The 20,464-nt window shown below is 44.9% G+C and overlaps 1 pseudogene; it reads right to left on the reverse strand.

The window, feature by feature from the left end:
- Positions 1-9,294: 9,294 nt before the first annotated feature.
- Positions 9,295-18,992, reverse strand: LOC144167941 (uncharacterized; annotated as a pseudogene).
- Between the last annotated feature and the right edge of the window lie 1,472 nt (positions 18,993-20,464).

Genomic DNA, 20,464 nt, shown 5'->3' on the forward strand with positions numbered 1-20,464 from the left:
CGACCGTTCATCCAATACCAACGGTCAAGCGCACATCCCGACAAGCAGAACGTCTAATAAAGGACTTTGATGCACGCAAAATATATCTAGTGCCTCTTGGAGCTGCTTCGAGTGCTGTAATTCTAACGGCTATTGTGTAACACCTGCTTAAAGCCGTGGAAACCTGCACAACCAACGACAGCCCGACTACCACAAGACTCCACGTGTATCAACAAGCCCCTTATCGGAGAAGAGTCAACTACTGAAGAAGCGACCGAGATGCCCAATAATGAGATTATGTTCCGAGAACTCTCAATGACTACAGGTAAATTGGCCAGCAACGACTGTGTTGTATCTGACGCACCAGAACAGGACAAGGTTCACCGGAAGAATCATTCTGTTCGCCTTCTAGGATGTCAAAATTGGTAGGGCTTTAGCGCAAGAAAGAGTCTCACATCTTTCCCTTCACGCCCCAGATTATCCAGTACTAAAGGATGTAGGACACCTTCCTGAGCCAACGTCTCTAATGCAGACCGATTCGAAAGGACGCCAACACCAAAACAAGGCACGAGCCAGAAGACGCCATTCCGAGCCGAGCACAAAGTGAGGTAACCAGGGAACATTGATGCGCTGCAGACAAGGAACAAAACAGAAGTCAAAAGAACAAGTCTTCCAAGGAGAAAAACATGAAGCAAAGGCAGCAAAGGCAGCAAAAGCACGGTCTCATCAAACGTCTGACACCTGCACCACAGGTTTTCCGTTCACAGCAACATTCCCTGGTTTAGAAACCGTTCCTGCTCACGCCGTCACAAATGAGCTCTGGCTTGCAAAACACCGTGGAAAAATTGTAGGAAGCAGCAAGTTAGGCGGTGTAAACAGCGATGGCAGAGAAAACGCTCTGTGGATGTTAGAGGAACGATGCTCAGAAATTTCACCAGGAACGTCCCCCCAAAAGGCACTTATTTAGAAATAACAATATCCTTCTACTCGGCCAAACACGATTTCAAAGAGAACTATGGACCTTGGCACGCATAGAAGTGCCAATAGGTGGACGGGACGAAGACGTCAGGACCGGCTCTTTACGTTTGCTCGGTGACACTGTAGTCAAGTTTCCCGTACCGCTTTTCAACCTTTGGAAGCCACCTAGCGCCATATGACGGCGGGGGAGACTGTTGTGACTTCCTCTGTGTCATCCCTTGTAGCAGAAGACGCAAGTCATCATCATGTATTACGCTTGTCACGAGCTGCGGCATGTTCGTGTGGCTGCGCCAGCTCGGGCCACTTTACTAACTAGTAGAGTCCATTAAAGCCTCATCCTCTTCAGGCGTGTCTCTCCCCTTCCTGCGCATCGCGCCGCAGCTGGAGGACTCAAAGGTCCAACACAGAGGTTTGCGACATCAGTCCAGGCAGTGGAAGGGGTAAGTGAATATAACTACTTAGGCCAAGTTGGGTACCCGGATCCCAACCATGAGGCAGAGATAACTAAAAAAATAAGAATTGGTAGGAGTGCATACGGCAGGCATTCTTAGAAAATGAATGGCAGCCTACCATTGTCCGTGAAAAAGAAAGTGTATGACAGCTGCATCTTACCGGTAATCACGTACGGAGCAGAACCCTCGGCACTCACTAAGAGGGTTCAAATTGAATTCAGAACGACTGAACAGGCAATGGAACGGAAGATGACCGGTGTAAGATTGAGGGACAAGAAGAGACCAGAGTTGGTGAGCTTAAACACGCCTGTTAAGGATATATTAGTAAAAATTACGAAGAAGAAATTGGCATGGGCAGGGCATGTAATGAGAAGGCAAGGTAACCGTTGGTCAATAAGGGTAACTGGCTGAATCCCTAGAGAAGGCATGCGTGGCGGGGGGTGACAAAAAGATGTACAGATGAGATCACGAAGATTTCAGGGATAAATTGCTCACAGTTAGCACAAGGCCAAGATATTTGAGATCCATTGGCGAGGCCTTTGCTCGGTAGAGGGCGTAGACAGACTCATGATGATGATTATGGCGCTGATGATTATCCATTAATGTTCACTTCGTGATCCTGCAAGCTCTTTTGATGTGCCTAGGTGTTAATCGGATAGTTATTTGTTCCAAGACCAGTTGAGCCGACTTAAACTTGTTTTCTTGTCGCCTAGTGAGGCGCCACGTTTCCGTTCCGTAACTAATCGACGGCAGGATGCTGTGGCTGTATATTCTCCGTTTCTGTCATAGAAGTAGCTCATTTATCATTATTTGAGAGGCTTTCCTGAAAGCAGCCCAGCTCATAACTTAACTTCACCGGAGTGTTCTCTTTTGTGATTGGAGTCCGCTGAATTAACCTTTCCGAAATGGGTCGCCTCTACTACTCGTTATAACTTTTCTTTACACAGGCTGAAGAGAGGAGTTTTCGTGTGTGTTTATCAACATTTTAAAAGTACTTGTTTTTATGTTTTGTTTTTCTGCCTAGGTTTCTGGTCGTACTTTGTTAAGCATTTTAGCAGGAGCTCCGCAGACATAGGTAACAAGAATATGCCGTGTGCAATCTGGAATGGGTGAAGTATTCTCTACTTATTCATAATGCTAAGTTTTCTAACTGAAATCTCTCAATTTCTCCCCTGAAGTCCATGGTTACTTCTGTAGAGATAGTATCTCCCTGTCTAACGCTTTTTTACATCGGGAATCTGGCGCCTTGCTCGCTAAGAATTACAGTGCCAGTACTTCCATGATGTATATCGTGTACAAGTTTTGCGTAGGTTTTGTGTATTCCATGGGTTGATTGTCGCCACAACTGTTGCGTTTTGCACTTTATAAAACGCTGTTTTATAGTCTATAAAAGCCATATAGAGGGCTTTGGTGTACTCTGAGTATTTGTCTAGTACACCATTTGTGATATAAAAGTGATTCAGAATCGGCTGTTGTTCCCTAAACCGATCCTTATCTGGATTGTTGAGAGTCTAGACTGTCGATTATGCTGTTAACTAATACTTTTGTAAACAGCTTGTATACAAGTGAGTGTAGGCTGATCAGCCGGTAATTTTCAGGCCTTTGTTATCTCACTTTTGTGACTCAGAATGATGTATGCTTTTTTCAGGCTATGGGCACTGTCTTTAAGCATTCCGAGAGGAGCGCAGCAAGCTTTTCGTGTACAACTTCTCCATCTTCCGCTGGAAGACCTACCGCTTTGCAGTCATCACTTACATATTTTCCTCTTTTCATGCTCTCAAAGCCTTTTTAAATCGTCTTTGGTTATTAGTGGCACGTTCAAAGCTCATTGTTTTTACTAAGTAGTTGCATGTGGCCTAACGTTGCTGGCGCATGGCAAGGCGTAGAATCTTTCTGCTGCATTTGTTTTCATCTAAAATCTTACCCAGTTTGTCTCTTAGCACGGACATTGTGTTTCCTCTAATATTGCATTTTATTAGTTGCTTTTAGGCTTCCTTGTATTTTAGCACTTCCTGAATCCCTTCCATTTTGCAGGAGCGAATGTCATCGTTGTACATCTAATACATTTAGAGAGCTGTGCTAATTTTTTCTGATCCGCATTATTCGCCACTTTCATGTGCTGAGGCTTCGCAAATAGTTCTTCATTTTCTGAGTCACTTTTTAGTTTGTTTCCTACATGTTTGTGCTCCTGCAGCTGCTGTAGGTTCTGTTACATTCGTTCTGAGGTTGTCATTAAATCGTTTTGGGACTATCCTCTTTTTGCTCGTGTACAACCTTTAATTTTCAACCTCCGGAAGATATTTACAGTAGTTCCACAGCTACCATCCACCTCCATAAGGAGAGCACCAAAATACCTATACGAAAGTGCGTCAGACCAGCCCACACAATCTCTCCAATGTTATTCATAGCATGTTAACAAAAAGTATTCAGATCACTCAACTGGGAACAGGTGGAGTAAGGCTTAATAGAGAATACCTGAGTAACCTAAGATTTACTGCTGCCGTTTCGTTGCGACGTAACTCGGGGGACGAATTGCAAAGCATGCCTACCGCACTCAAAAAACAGAGCAGAAAAGTGTGCCTGAAAATATTATGCAGAAAACTAAAGTAAGTATTAATAACCTAGGAACAGCACAGCTGGTTGAGATAGGTGTCGAGGCAGTGGAAATCCTGAGGGAATATATCTACTAAGCCCTAGTTGTCACCCCAGATCTTAACCAAGGGGCAGAAATAATTCGAAGGATAAGAATGGGCTGGAGTGAACTAGGGAGGCATGCTCCGGTAATAAATTGCAGGCTACCATTGTCCCCGAAGAAGAAAGTATATGACTGCTGCATCTTACTCGTACTTACCTATGGAGCAAAACCTCGGAGGCTCACAAAGAGGGTTAACTTCAACTGAGGACGACTCAGCGAGCAATGGAACGGAAAATGATAGGTTTAACATTTAGTGACAACACGTGAGCGGAGTGGGTCAGGGAACAAACTCGGGTTAAGGACATATAGGTAGAAATTAAGAAGAAGAAATGGACGTGGGCAGGGCAAGTATTGCGAAGGCAAGACAACCGTTATTGATTAAGCCTAACAGAGTGAATCCCTAAAGAAGGCTAGCTTGGAAGGTGGGCCGCAAATTTAAAAGTACAGATAAGATCAAGAAGTTTGAAGAAGCACAGGACCGCGATAATTAGAGAATAATATAGGCGGCCTTTTCCCTGCAGTGGGTGTATATAGGCTGGTGAAGAAAAAAGAACCTCGAATTTGTTTCGAAGGTTTATTCCCGCTTTGTGAGCCCTATCCAAGCTGGACTTCATTCTGGGTTTCATACCTTTAACGAATTTCCTTCTTTCCCTTTTGCCGCTCAGGCTTCTTTTGCGTCTTACCATTCTATGCTCACTGCTGCGATTTCGGCGTATCACCTCCACATCTTGCAGAATTCCTGGGTTGTCACGGGAGATTTGGTCAATTGCATTTTGTGTTGAACCTTAGAGGATTTTTCATGAGCACTTCTAGTGCTTTTGTCTTCAGTGTAATGTGTTCTATATCCTCAGGTATTACTGTCTGCATATCCTTCCAGTGCGTCTCCTCGACTGTTGAGACCGCCCATTCCAAATTTTTCCTCTGACCTCTCATCTCTGACCATTCGTTGCTTGCCTGTGTTGGAATTGCATTCTTCCATCAGAATCTAGAACTAGATTCTGATGGAATCTAGAATCTGGAATCTAGAATCTAGAAACTAGAAATAAAAAAAAACCTAGAAAAGACTCCTTGCCACGAACGTTTTTCAGTCACAACCGCTCTAATGAGAATGGCCTCCTTGTGGGTCTTCCTTGTGTGGCTTCCTTGTGTGAAAAGAAGATAGACAAGCTATCCGTTTTTGCAGCTGAAACATTCTCTCGAATGCCATCAAGATTAAGGCGCTCACACAACCCTTATGCTTTCTTCATCACTTTTGACGCTGCCTAATCGAATTTTACAAAGTTCTTAGCGACTGATTCCGTGGCGTTTAATCCATAAACCATCTTTGGCATGACAGCGAATCCGCCTTCCTTGTCCGCCAGAACGAGGGAGAGTTTATTGCTGCTCAGAAATTCAGTTGCCCTTTTTACACTGTTTGGGACCTGTACACCTCGTCCTCTTGAACTATGGCAATCAACATCTTTTGCAATACATGGTTCTTTGTTTTCTGTATAAACTCTTTCGGCCACTTTTCTTACCATCTCGAGAATTCCCACAGGCTAGCGCTACTTCTGTGTGGTTTCTACTTTTGCCCCGTATTTACCGCGCTACATAAAAATGTTTCACAATATGTTGGTCATCTCTTCAATTTCCGTCGCATGCGTGGTGGCGTATATCGGTGGAATAGGGTGCCTGTCGGTTTCGTTCTTTACAAATTCAAAGTTGTGCACGCAAATGAGCACCCATTAACCAAAACTGCTTTATTGATATAACGAAATATTGAATAAAGCGAAATATTTTGGGATCCCCTTCAACTTCGTTTAAACGAGGTTTAGTGTATATTCAAAACGTGTTTAGTCATTTATATTAAGTACAGTCATAAATACATTGACAAAAGGCTCTCGTGCAATGCGACTTACTTGAATTCGTTAATACTTAAGGCAGAAAAATGTTTTGGGGGTTTTATCAATTATTTTCGGCTCTAGTCTTAAGATATGCTCGATTGTTTCAAGCTAAACCAGCCCTGCATTCATTGGGGGCAAATAACGACTTCAGCGACTGTCAAGAACAGGTATACGCACAGCTTGGCATAATGAACTATTTGTATTGTACACCTCAGCCGAGTGGCCAATTTCGCTATTATAACCAGAAAAATGAAATCAATGCCTATCAGCCACCTCTACATTGATCGTATATGTCGCATTTATCTATTGACTCCTCCGTGCTTCACAGCCTCCCAAATGTGTCATATCGCCACCACCTAGGTGAGAAAAATAGAAACAGGAAAAATATCAGTTAAACTGATTTGTTAGAGACAAGCACGGGACAAATCAATTACGCCTGCCCTGTGGAGGTAGAAATATTCTTCAAGATAAATTATTTCCTTGTTTCCAAATTAAAAATAAAACCGGGAAGAAATTCCTACTTGAAGAATGCCACTTTCCAAGACGTAAAATGTTGTACATCGCATAAAGCCTATTTTATGTTCTTATGTGGCATTGCCCCTTCATGAACACAGAAGTGGAAAGGGGGAGGGGGGAAGTTCGCTTGCAGATTGTCAGACTGGGTGCAAATTCGCGGAAATTAGAGGAAAACAGCGGCCTTGACACAAATTGAAACGTTATCAATTATGTACGAGGATTCTAAGCTTCGCGCTATTTTCTTTGTTTATAGGAGCCGGAGTTGCTATGGTGACCGTTGTACGTTTTCAACTTACCTGGGCCAACCTCGTCTGTTACCCCGCAGGAAGCTAATAACATATATTAGCAATATTATAATTAAACAAAATATTTCAGGTCCTGTATTTCGGAGTCGCCATCTTGAAAGACCAAGTTCTAAAAGATATTTCAAAGGGAAACAGTGTAAATTAGAGAAACAGGGGGCAAGTAAAACGCTTGGGGCATCAACTTGGCAACTGGTGACCAGGTCCAGTCTGTGGCCGAGCGGCCGCGTCAAGACAGTGTCGGGCAACGAGGACGGGATGAAGGTTCCGTACCGGTGGGGTCGGTGAGTGTGGGACCTACGTGGCGGCGCTTGAGCTTCAAGCCGAAGCCAAACATGCCATACGACAAAGGACCCACGGCATCAAATAATCCGTTATAGCGCCATCCTTGATTTCACTTTCGGACTGATAAAAGTATTTTTAAATTGTCTTTGTGTGTCGTTGAAAAGAAAGGAAAGTGCAGGGCGTGTTCTATAGATTGGCTTAAGCTCGTTCGTTGTATTTCGTGGGTTTTTGTTTATGTGTAGGGCGTCGAAGGGTTTTTTTTACTGTCATGGTGCGGTTTTGGAGTGTATTTGGTGTCGCAGGGTTTTTCTTCGTGCCAGAGAGGGTGTTTGGGGTGTTTTGTATGTATGAGCGTCACGTGAAGCTCCCTATATGGGCTCAAGTTGGCTTTTTTTTGGGGGGGGGGGGGTCTTTGATCTTTTTGCGGTATTTCGTGTGTTATTTTCAAATGTACCAGCGTAACTGCTTTTGTGTCTGTTTCGTCTCTCAACCTGGTGTATTTACACACACCAATTCATATTGCCACATTTAACGGCAGGGGGCTTGCTCACAGGAGACAGCGAGAATCAGTTGTATCGTTTAGTGACCGAACAAGATCTGGTTATAGTGGCGGCACAAGAAACAAAAGTTTAGAGAGAGGAGCAGACAGATCGTATGGTCCGCCAGTTTGCGTCGAGGAACAACGTGTGCGTCACTGACACAGTCGGGATGCATGTGGGCGTTGACCTGTTGGTACGGCGGAGTTTTGGGGCAACCCCATAGACCATCACCTTGTCCGAGTGTGGGCGTTTTGTTGAGTGTGATTCTGTTTTTTTGTCAAGCGAATGGCTGTTGATTTGTGTGTACAAGCCCTCGAAGGCAGCTGAAAGGAAAGGTTTTTTGAGGATGTTCGCGGATTTTGGTATACGGAGAGGCTCGTCATTTTACTTGGCGACATTAAAGGGGTCCTGAAATACCTTCCGCCAATGCATGGATGTACATGTACCCAAAAAAAGCAATGTATTTGCAATCTCCTCCCGCAAGAATTTTGTTAAAGCGATGAGTATTAGCTGGGAAATCGTATATCAAAAACCGTGCATTATCGCCGCTCCGCGTTTCCTCCTCCTTTCGACTTACTCTCCGCTGTTGACGGCGCGCAAGCCTTGCCTCCCATGATGCTGCGCTCAGCAGCGGTGACGTACTTCCGCTATTGCGCTGCTCAGACTGTCGTCTGCTACGGGCAAGCTTTGTTGACACCGTGAATCCCGCACTCCGCTCAAGGCTGGAAAAGCGAACGAAAAATCTGGCCGCATGTATGCGGCGGCCTGGCCTTGCCCTTTCCCGGTACACGACTTTTTATCGGCGGCGAACTCGCAGCCGCACAGGGAGGGTCGTGCGCTCGTGCCCTTGATGCACCGCGCACTGTTTATCCAAAAAGCACCGTATCAGATGTGACCCCTCTGGTGCCGGGCCTTATTTTGCGGCGGTGGTAATTCCGGCCGGCGGCATGTGAAAAAGTCATATTAAACCGATACAGAACGCGTGCACAAATTGCTTCGATCATGTGGCCAGTTCAGCTTGGGGCGACGCGTGGTGGAGAGCGGCAACGTTGGCAAAACATGCTCCGCCGCGGCTCTGAGCTTTCTAGCGCTGGAGTGAGCGCCATTTTTTTTTGACAATCTCAAACATCGGTTGCCTTGGCAACAAGGCACAAACCACTAGAGAAGTCAGTTACGGTTGCGTGATCCCGGTTCATCTTGGGGCCCCACCTCGCGACATGTGGGCACTGCAGGCGTACCACTCACTCCAATTGGGAAGTGCGAGATGTGTTTGGCATTACAGGAGGCAGTGGTGTGTGTGTTGTGGACTCCTTTGTTTCGCGATGAAATGCGACGTTGTGCTTCTGTGGGTGGATAGTGCTTCCCATGGTCTGGATTATCTTTCTCGAGCGATGTACGACTCGGTATGTGTACGATGTACGGTATGTGCAGTGTGCGTGGCTAAAAGCCATCGGCTTGTGCGCCATAGTTAAGTGACTTGCTGTTCGTCCCCGCAAACCGTGCGCGAGGTGAGTGCCGAATTTACGACGGGCAGGAGGCAACCCATCCTCTGTCAATCGTGGTTCAGACTTTCAACGCATGTTGTGACGTTGTGTTCGTTAGAAACGCATCTCTGGATTGTTTTGAAGTTGAATAAAATGTATGCGTCAAACCTGGGCTTTCGGCTCAGAGCGTTCTCTGCGATTGCAGGAAAGAAGTGCCACGGGGCTTCAACGCTTTCTTTATGTAACGTACTCAGGTGAGCGAACATCCATGTCGTGTTATGGCCGTGTTGCATTCAATACAAACGGTTAAGCGTTTGTTTTAACGTGTTTCGTTTGTCCTAAAATGCCCAAGCACTCCGGCACTCCGCTGGCAGATCAGCCGGCGAGCCGACGCTAAGCAGACGACTCATCTCTTTGCCGGAAGTGCATAAAAAAGCCGCCCCAGGGCGTTGGAAATTATTACTTAACAATCGCCCCGGGCGATTGCCAAGTAATACTTGGCAATCGCCCGGGGCGTTGAAGCATGACATTCGAGGAGTAAAAGCGCAGCTTGAAGTAATAGTAAAGAGAAGTATCAGGGAGTGCTTGTCGCGCAAGATCTGAACGATTTCTGCACGGCGAAGCGCCGAATAAAAGAGCGTTCAGCACGGAACAAAAGTACGCTCGCTGAAATGCGACAGTGGAAATTGAAGCAAAAGGCGTGGTTTACATTGACCAGGCTAATATTGAGCGTTGTTTTTGTGACTTTTATAAAAACTTGTTTTCCCGTCATCCTGTCAAAGCTGTCAAGTATAGAGAAGAATATACGTCTTTTTTACCGAGCTTAGACGTGGAAGTTATGGCGTGTCTCGAAATAGATATTACAGTAGAAGAGATACGCAGAGCTATCGACGAGTTGAGCCCAGGGAAGACACCGGGCCCTGATGGCCTAAGCGCCACTTTCTAAAAGGCGTTTAGGGTGACATCAGCCCGGTTTTATGTAGAGTATCAGAAAGGTGTATCAGAGGCGTATCAGAAAGGTGTGCTGCCACCTTCTTTTCTCGTATCAATTCGCTCTCGCGAAGCAAGTGACTAGGCTCCTGGTTAGCTCAGTTGGTAGAGCGGCCGCTTTGCTAAACCGGTGGTCCCGGGTTCGAATCGTTCAGTTTCAGCTGCGGAGTTCCTGAGAAAGCTGTATAGCTTTATTTGTATTAGTATGGCTGCATTTAGGTGGATGCCAAACTTTTTGGCATAAGCTTACTCCCACTTGGAGAATTCCCCTAAATCTGTTGTATTAACACTTGTCCTTCACTTCAAGTTGCTCAACATTTCGCTCTCGCGCTGCAAATGAATAGCCTTTTGGTTAGCTCAGTTGGTAGGCCGACTGCTCTGGTAAAGCGGTGGTACCGGGTTCAAATCCATGATCAGGACAATTTTTTTTCAACTACGAAGTTTCTGAGAAAGCTGTATAGCTTTCCTTTGTAGCTGTATGGCTGCATTTAGGTGGATTTCAAACTTTCCTTCGCCGAAATGTACCTCACCTTCGGGAATTGCCCTAAGTCAGTTCTAATATTACCCCTCCTTCACTTCGAGTACTTCACCAATTCGCTCTCGCTCTACAAACGACTACCATTCTGGTTAGCTCAGTTGGTAGAGTGACTTCTCCGGAAAAGCGGTGGTCCCGGGTTTGAATCCTGGACCAGGATAAAGTTTTCTTGAACTGCGAAGTTTCTGAGAAAGCTATATAGCTTTCGTTTGTACCCATATGACTGCATTTATCGCGACGGAAGTACGAGTGCATTGAATGGTATAACGGCAGATCTTGGTTTGGAAGATGTGAGAGATACATTGGAATACAAGACGCATATCCAGTTTACCCACTTTCAAGGAACCAGCTGCTCAAGATTAGACCGAACTTATGTTTCCTTAGAACTTGTGCCGGAGTGCTCTGAGTATAGTGTAACACCCGTGTCGTTCAGCAACCATTTCTTTGTGTCGTTCTTGATCGGCAACAGCAAAGATGAAAAGACGTTCAACTAGGACTAATGGAAAATGAATACCCTGTTGTTAAAAATTGAGGAATTTTTAAAAGAAGTAAAAAAGGGATGTGAACCGTCAACAGCACACATGTGACTGGGCCTCTCAGTGGGAGAACTTCAAAACAGAAATTAAGATGGCAGCAATAGAATTGTCGACCGCCGTAAAGCATGATAAAAGAAAACAGGAAGCCGTGCTTAGAGGAAACCTCGAGACGCTTTCTGCACTAGAGTGCCAGGCACCTGAAAGTTGGCATTAAAACTTTAAAACATCAGTTGGACGCCATCGAACAAGAAAACTATCATGGTGCGCAAGGGTGAGCCCGTGCATAAAAGTTTATGTTAGGGGAAGCTCCTAAAAAGAGAGCACTTAGCTCCGGGAAGAGCTACGGTACCCGCAACTCGATTGCGGAAATAGAGTATAAAGGTCAGGTTCTTGGCGAACAAAAAGCAATTAGTAAAGCTTTTTTTATTTTATGATGGTTTGTTTTTCTACCAACCTGGAAACTTGGAACGGTTTAAGGACAAATTTTGAAGGATCTTGTCGGCGATAGATGTTGAGAAAAAAAATTAAAAGTACCAATTACAGTGGAAGAGTTCAAGAAGGCTATCGACGACCTAAGTCCGGGAAAGTCTCCAGGCCAGACGGGTTGTGCACGGCGTTCTACAAAGTCTTCCGCAATGACCTAAGCCCAGTGTTATGTGACGTGTACAAAGAAGCCTACACGCAGGGAAGACTGCCGCCCTCGTTCTCACAATCGCACGCTGTTCTCATTCCCGAAACAGACGTTAGTGAAAAGCTCAGAAAAGTTCCTGCGTATAGGCTAAAATCTTTGACGAATGTTGATTATAAATAATAATGAACGTTTTAGCAAAGAGATTACAGAGTGTGATAACGAACATAGTGGTCTAAACATGTGGTGTAAAGAAAGGTGTATCACAAGTAATATTCAAGCATTCTCGAGTGTTGTGTGGCATGAATATTGTTGTAGCCATGCTACAAACAGACCTGGAAAAGGCCTTTGATAAAGTCTCGCATGAGCTACTCTATACTATTTTGGAAAAAATCAATTTCGGGAAAGTAGTATTGGAGCGCGTAAGACTGCCTTATAAAAATTGTTTAACAAGGCTTGTTTAAATGGGTCAGTGAGCCGACCAATAAAAGTCACGCGTTCAGTTCGGCAAGGATGCCCGCTGTCAATATCTGTCATTGATAGCGCACTAATAAACGCTGGACACAAAAAAGAGTTTGCAATCTATGGACTGATATTGGCACTGCCAACTTTCTCCAAAGGTGCAGCGAAAAATATTTTTATTTGAGAGCAACATTCTTTTCTAATAAGTTGCTCATTTTTCGGCATAGCAGTATGCATTTCAATGATGTAATCTACCACACGTGCACTACGTCAACAAAAAGACAATTTTGGGCTGTTTTGAATCAAGACTATGAACTCTTCGCATTTTTTTGAATTTTGCCAAAGTGTTCAAAAGACTCAATCCGACTCTGCTAACTTTTTTTAAATAATGCGGCAACCGAGGGCCGGTTTTAAATGTAATCAGACTGTATTTGCAGAGAGTTACTCAGTTGGCGGTAATTATAAATTAATCTAAGTTTCTCACCCTCAGCCCAGGGGTTCTACAAGGCATCATTTATGGCCGTTACTCGTTCATTTGTACGTCAATTGCAACATAATAATATACACCGAGGCAAAATTTGCAGGAAAAATCGGCTCCAGATAATGGGGCAGAGATGGGTCACGGGGCGGTAGGACATTGTCCGCCTATGAGTCCTGTGCCAGTATACGAAAACGAGAATATGTTTATCCTCACATTTATAACACTGAAGAAATAAGTTGCGTAGAAAAAAGAACACTGAATAAATGACATGAGTGGAATATGGGAAACCCAGTTGCTATCAACGTTTTCAAAACTAAATCAGTTGTTTTCAGAACTCGAAAAACAATATTTCGCGGCCATTTTAATTCATCTCTCGTTCAAAGTAAAATACCTTGCCTTCCGAATGTAAATAGTCTTGGTGTCACATTCTTTGAGCATGTATATTGGAAGCCGGAACGATTCGATTGATTGTACGGTTTAACACGTCGACGCAACGCAGGCGATGAGGCGCGCCGTAGTGGAGGGCCCCGGATTATTTTGACCACCTGGGGATCTTTACGTGCGCCGAAATCTCGCATAAACGGGCGTTTTTGCTTTTCACCCCCATAAGAAACGCGGCCACCACCGCCGGGAATCGAACCCGCGACCTTGTGCTCAGCAGCGTAATGCCTTAGCCACTGAGCCACCGCGGAGGGTAGAGCCGGAACGGATGAAATAAAAATTATTCTTTGAGTACGAGTGAGGATGGAGGCAAGGTGCGGTACTTTGTTCCATATAAAATTGCTTATATAGAGCTTAATATTTAACAGTCAACTTACGTATGCTCTGTTTATTTGGGGGGGGGGACAGCCTGCATAAATCAATCTAAGGAAACTTCTGATTTTACAAAACAACTTTGTGTGCATTGTAGCAAACCACTCTCGCGATTCCCCATCAATTAGAATATCGGAGTCACAAACGCGGTAACAAATTAGTACCCATATTCATACAAGGGAGGTATGAATATGGGTGCTTACCTCCCATGGATACACGAATTAACCCTTGGCACTCAGTCCACAGCGACTGCGAGGCAACTGAACACCGTGGCTGTCAGACCAGCGCCGCCGTGGACATTTATTTATTTATTTAGGTTACCCCTAAAGACCCTCTAGAAGAGGGTATTACATAGGGGAAGCGGGGGGGGGTAATAAAACATGGTGTGAAATGAACAACAACAAGAAAAGAAAAGGGAAAAACAGAAAAAAAGCAGCAAAACAAGATACAATGCAACGTGACCCCCCAACAAAACGCAAACCATGAATACGGGCAGCAATTGCATGGCGTTATACAATAGTTAAAAAATATAAACAAAAACATAACAACAAAAGTAAAACAAATTAGTCGCCGTAGTTCGCATGAGCTCTAAAACCTGTGCGCGGGTAAACTGTGCCCAGGTAAACTGTTCCACTCAATATTAGTGCACGGGATGAATGACTGAGCGAAACGAAGTGTGTGAGATCGCGGGCGTTTAACTTTGTTAGGATGGTTACGGCGTGGAAAGATAGAACAGGGTCGTGCAAAAAACTGTCATGTATGATGGGTGATTGTAAAGTTTGTGGAAAAGGGCTAAGCGTGCATATTTCCCAAGAAGTGCCAAATTTTCTAGCCCAGCAAGGTTTTTTAGGTGCGAATGCACTTTATAAGCCACCCCAAACCTTCCACCGCCGGCGGCGGCGGCGGCGGCGGCGGCGGCGTCCGCAGTCCTCCTCTCCCTAGCAATGGCGTGGAGCGGAGAGGAGCGTCGGTAGCAACGGCGCGGTGACGTCACTTCACAACGTGACCGCGCTCGCTCCGCCTCCTCGCCGTGGCTGCGCGGTTGCGCGCCGCTCCCCGCACCGCTCCTCGCGCCGTGACGTCATGGTATGACGTCACAGCGCGCCTCCTCTCCCCAGCAGCTGCCGCGTGCCTCTCTCTCCACCGTGACGTCACACTCTCTCCTCTCCCCCTCGCTCGGCTGCAGCTGCCGTGCGCCGCTGTCCCTCTCCCCTTGCGCTCGCCTCCTCTCTCAGCCACCTGGCTCGGCGCGCTCGGCGCGGCTTACCCCCCTATATATGCAGCGATAAACTGCCAGACCTCCGTGGGTCGGCTCGCGCGCGCTCACGGGCGAATGCCAACGGATTTTAACTTTACTCCCCCTCATAGCATCACCCCGTGCATTCGCACTTAACCATGTTCACCCTCGGGGAAATGCTTGGGAGTTTTTAAATAAGTGACGCTGGAATAGGAAGAAAAATCTGAGTAAATGAAATGTGCAGCATTGTTTTGCAAAGATTCAATATTTGATACGATGTAGGCTTGATGAGGATCCGAAATGGCACTGACGTGTTCTATTTTAGGCCGAACTTAAGTGGTAAAACCAAGCTTTTTTATCTGATACGGAGGCTCTTTAAGATTTCGTTTCAATAACACGAGAGACCGGTTAGCAGCTGCAAAAGTGAGTTTTATATGATGGTGCTATGATAGTTCCGATTGAATGTGGAGGCCGTGGAACTTGTAGGTAATGTTAACTTAAGTGTCATATTACTCCACGAGTATTGACTAGGAAAACAGGTAGTAGCGTTATAAAGGACATACACTTTGTTTTAGAAACATTTAACGACATAGGCCCAGTTGAACACCAGTGATTATTTTGTTAAGGAAAGATTGCACAGTTAAGCAGTCCGAATCAGAAGAAATGTTACGGTATAACACGCAGTTGTCCGCAAAAAGTCGAACGTGTGAAGATAAAAAATTCGGTACATCATTATATTAAGGAGGAAGAGTAGAGGACCAAGAACACTTCCTTGGGGTACACCAGATGTTAGCGGTAAAGCGGAAGAACAAACAATCACAGCAAAGGTGAATTGACACATGAAGGAAAGAAAAGCTTTTATCCATGCAAGAATGTTACGGTGAATTTTAATTTGTTGTAGCTTTAGTAGTAATCTCTGGTGATGAACGCGGTGAAAAGCTTAAGCAAAATCTAAGAAATTGGCATTGTCCTGGCAACCAGTATTCATAGATTTATGAAGGTCGTGAACAAAACCGGCAAGTTTGGTGTCGCATAAAAATCCCTTGCGAAAACCATGGTGAAAAGTGAAAATGATATTGTAACGTTCCAGATAGTTTATGAATTGAGTGTGTATGATATGTTATCTGAGTTTGCAAATGGTACTAGTTAAGGAAATGGGCCTGTAATTTAGCGGTAAGGAACAGTCACCCGATTTGAAGAGGGGAACGACTTTAGCTGTTAGCCAGCCTTCAGGTAGAGTTCCAGTAGACAAAGGCTGTGAAAACCGAGCGCATAAGAAGGGGGTGCTGCTGAATGATATAGATTTGAGGATTTTATTATTAAAGTCTATATATCCGAGGTGGAAGAAATTTTAGTTTCTGTAAAAGGGAGAGAATGCCTTCCTAACTGATAATAATTTCCGGCAAGACTGTGCTGTTGAAGCTATGCATTATGGGAGCGGATGAAACATCTTCTCTGCTAAAAACTGATAAAATAGCCTGGTTTAAGACCTCTGCGCATTGAGATGTGGGAACTGAAACGCCATTTTTATTGCCCAGGACTATATCAGGATAACATTTGGGCTTAACAACGCGCCAGAATCTGCGTTGATTATTTGCAAGTATAGGTGATAAATCATGGTAAAGAAGAGGCGGCGGATAGGTTTTAAAAGCGACTGATAATCATCATCGCATTTTTTGTATTTCGTCCAAGAGATAGAGGTATCCGTTTGGATGGCCTGTTTATATAAAAGTTTTTTTTATTGTTCAACCGTCGGAGCTGCTGAGGAAACCGTGCTTCGGGTTCTCACGGTGATGACAGGTACGAATTTGTTGAAGAGACCAGTCTGTTTATTTATTACAGCAACCAGTTTTCTTGAATGGTGCGCTGGAGATGGCCATGTAAGAATTCTTCGTAAAAGGCCGACAATTCATTTTTTATGCCATCAAAACTGTTATAACACCTAATCGATTTGTTAGTTGCTATTCTAACGACAAGTGGGCGAATCAGGTTTGCGATATTAGTGGCATGGTCGGAAAGACCATCAAAAATTATAATGTTCCAGCAAGCATCAGGTTCATTTGTTAAAATTAGGTCGAAGATATTCGAACTTGTTGCTCAGCAGCGTGTAGGAAAACTGATTAGTTGACTTAAATAAGAGTCCAGGCAACTCCACAAAAATTTGTGGGCCTAAACATCACTTGGTGGAGCTGTAAGCTAACTCCAATGAATGGCAGGAATAATAAAATCACCGAAAATGATAAGTACAGCATTCGGAAAACGGGTATGAATATCGCCTAGAACACGAGAAAATTCATCCGAAAACGTTCCATTCATATCGGGGAGACTGTGAAAAACAGCCATTGTAACATGATTACCAGCGCACTTCAAGGAAGCAAAGGCACATTCCAGAAAAGAACATATTGAGATGGGGGCAACAACAAGATCGTTCTTGACGTCAAGGAGGACAGCAACGCCCCTTTGGTGCTTTCGATCGGAACAAAAAAAGTTGAATTCAGATGCACAAACAAAGATATTGTTATCACTAAGAGTGTCATTAGGCCATTATTTGGTTAATATTGCAACTGATGCTGACGATGGCAGTTTTTGAAAGAACACAACGGATATTTGTAGACAAGAATGAAAAATGCTTGACTATAGTGTGGGGTACAAGTAACGAAGAACACTTAATTCTAGGGGAAGAGCTAAGTCATTCACTCGTGTCGCTCATGGAGGTTACCGCCGCGTGTACGTTATCACGAGGATTTAATCTGACAGCGCATTCGTTTTCGGTGTCCCACACGTAGATGTCAATCACGAACAGCTTAGTAAATACCAGGCGGCAGTGGTCTCTCTCCTTTGCCACAGATTTCTTGAAGTGGGCAAGTATTCGGCGCTTGTCGCGAATGGGCAGAGAGTACTCACGAAACATGCTGAACGGCGTATTTTTTAGTTTGGGTCCTTCGTTCAAAATTGCTTCAATTTCTCTATCGTTGAAGAACTTGGCTATAATAGGCCTCCTTTTGTCCCGTACCAAACGAGCCATTCTATGAGCTCGGGAAACGGAATCTACTTTCATGCCTAACTTTGACGCGCAAAATTCCCTAACGAGACCTTCAGTTGCATCCTATGTTTTTGATGGTTCTTTATCATCTACGCCAAAGAAAAAAACTTTGAAATGCCGAGATCAATTTTCCAGGCCATCGATTTTATCTTTTAATGCAGAAAAAGGTTGGTCGTGGGTTAGTAGAGTTACGGTGTTATCTCTGGTTTGCATTTTGACTCGATAGGCTGTACCCGAATTTTGAGCTGTTCTACATTGATTTGAATAGCAATATGTATTAGTAAAACCTTATTTACCGATTCTAGCAAGGTAGAGTTGTGGTTTTCTAGGAGCTTAAACGCATCGAACACAAAGTTCAATTTTTCTTCCAGGGACTTATTCATTGGTCCAGGGTTTCTCTCACGTCACCGTGAAGTAATAAAAGGCGACTGAGGAATAACGCTGGAGTCCGAGCATATTTCAAAACCCCAGAAGGCCACGACACCTCCAAAAGGCAAATATCACCATTCCGGTAGGAACAACAGTCGTAATAACAAACCTGAAGATACATGATGGGTGGGCGTTGGTCCGCAGTGGCAGTGCCGTGGCCCGAAATGTCGATGCAGCCGGCGCGCTTTTGAAGGGGTGGGTCAGCCGATGTGGCACTATGTGGCCGGACGGCCAACACGGTAAAGTCCAGATCTGGCGGGAAACCATCCCAAACCCAAAAAACGCGCTGTGGTGCGCGTAAAAGCTTTTCAAAGGTGTACCCGAGTACAGGCCAGAATCTTCGATGACTCCAGTCCGTAGGTCATCTGATGAGGAAGACGACAGCCGGCCCGCGACGGCAAAAAGCAGCACCTGCAGATACATCATGAGTGAGCATTGATCCGCAGCGGCAGTGCCGTGGCCCGAAGTGTCGATGCAGCCTGCGCGCATTTGAAGCGGTGGGTCAGCCGATGTTGCACCGTGTTGCCGGGCGGCCAAAAGGTGAAGTCCAGTTCTTGCGGCAAACCATCCGAAGCCCGAAAAAATGGTCTCTGATGCGCGCAAAAGCTGCTCAAATATGTACCCGAGCACACACCAGAATCTTCGATGACTGTAGTTCGTAGGTCATTCGATGAGGCAGACGACAGCCGGCCGACGACGGCAAAAAGCAGAACCTGCAGATACATCATGGGGGAGCGTTCATCCGCAGCGGCAGTGCCGTCGCCCCAATGGCTTGGTAAAGTGTTTCCCACGGAACCTATGGTTCCGCAGGCCCATCTTCGGGGTTCCGGGAGCCACTGACAAATTTTCCCTGGTTCCGCAGTCGTGAATTCCCTTACATGGCGAACCTGAGGTGTGATCGACCTGAGGAACCTCTATTACGTACGCCCAACTGTCAGTAAGCACATCTCATTGCATAACAGAAACGGGCGAGCTCCACAATAAATCCTCCCAGCAGCTTGTAGCCAGCTAGATTACAAAAACGGGCCGCGTGGGTAAACTATTGCACCCGAATATCGGCCATATATTACCCCCATGCGCATATGTTCTGTTTGGAGGTAGGTACTGCGAGCGCATGCGCTCGGTTAAGACGACAGGAAAAAACAATACCCTTGCTTTTTTTTAAGTTTATTCCACGTGAATGTAGCGTGAATGAATTAAAAAATGGCGAGGGTATGGGAACGTGGGGACCAACATGCTTGAGAACCTCTACCGCAGAGTTTCAAGCTTCAAGTTTCAAGTTTCAAGTTTATTTCAGGCATGAAAATTACATGGCTGAGGAGGAATGAAAAAACGCCGCAGCTTAGAGGCTTGAAAACGTCCTTTCCCCTGAGCTACATCGAGAGTAAGGGTACCGAACAGCAGGTAGCAAGAACCAAATTAGCACTGCAGTTTTTTGTGTAATCAAATACAGTTGAATACTTATACATAGCTCGTGTACAATTAAAATATTCCTACATAGGAATTGAACAGAAATATATCCAACACAAGTGGTATCAAAGACTTTGAAAAGAGAATGGCAGAGGTAGGGCTAACAAGAAGACAAGTGAACTACTGAACAATAGGCAACCAAAGTAATAGATACACTGAAAGCACCTTGTAAAAAGTAAGTTTTAATTTGTTGTTAGAGGTTGTTCAAAACCCTGGAGAGGGACAGGGCACCACTACAATTTTAACCTGGCCACTTTTAAAACGACAAATTTATCAAGCGACGCGAGTGTAGAGGCGTTGTTCCAGGAATATATAGCATTAGGTGGGATGTAACAAGGCTCAGTGTGGTTAGGAGGACTGGTTAAGCCTGCACAGTGATGGAAAATAGACACTCATATGTTACCATGGTCTAGCGTAGAGAAGAGAACTGGGAGTGGAATATTTATTCAATCAAAGCATACCTACAAACATAAACGTATACTATAGCACTAACGAAAGGGTAGCTGGTCTTGTAAATAGGCCAAATATTAAGTACAAATTCAAGGTGGTACAGGACTACACGCCTACATCCAGCCATGAAGACCGACTAGTTGAACGCTTCTAGGAAGAAGTTTAACTTGCCAAGGTTAAGTAAATCGCAGTGTACCGGAGTTATGAGACACTTTCAATCTGAAGCAGGCAAGAAGCAAGCTGGAGACAGGGCAGTTGGGAACTATGGTAGGTGTTG

This window comes from Haemaphysalis longicornis, unplaced genomic scaffold, assembly GCF_048455015.1.
Source record: "Haemaphysalis longicornis isolate Haplotype H1 unplaced genomic scaffold, Haemaphysalis longicornis Haplotype H1 scaffold_2, whole genome shotgun sequence".
NCBI lineage: Eukaryota > Metazoa > Arthropoda > Arachnida > Ixodida > Ixodidae > Haemaphysalis > Haemaphysalis longicornis.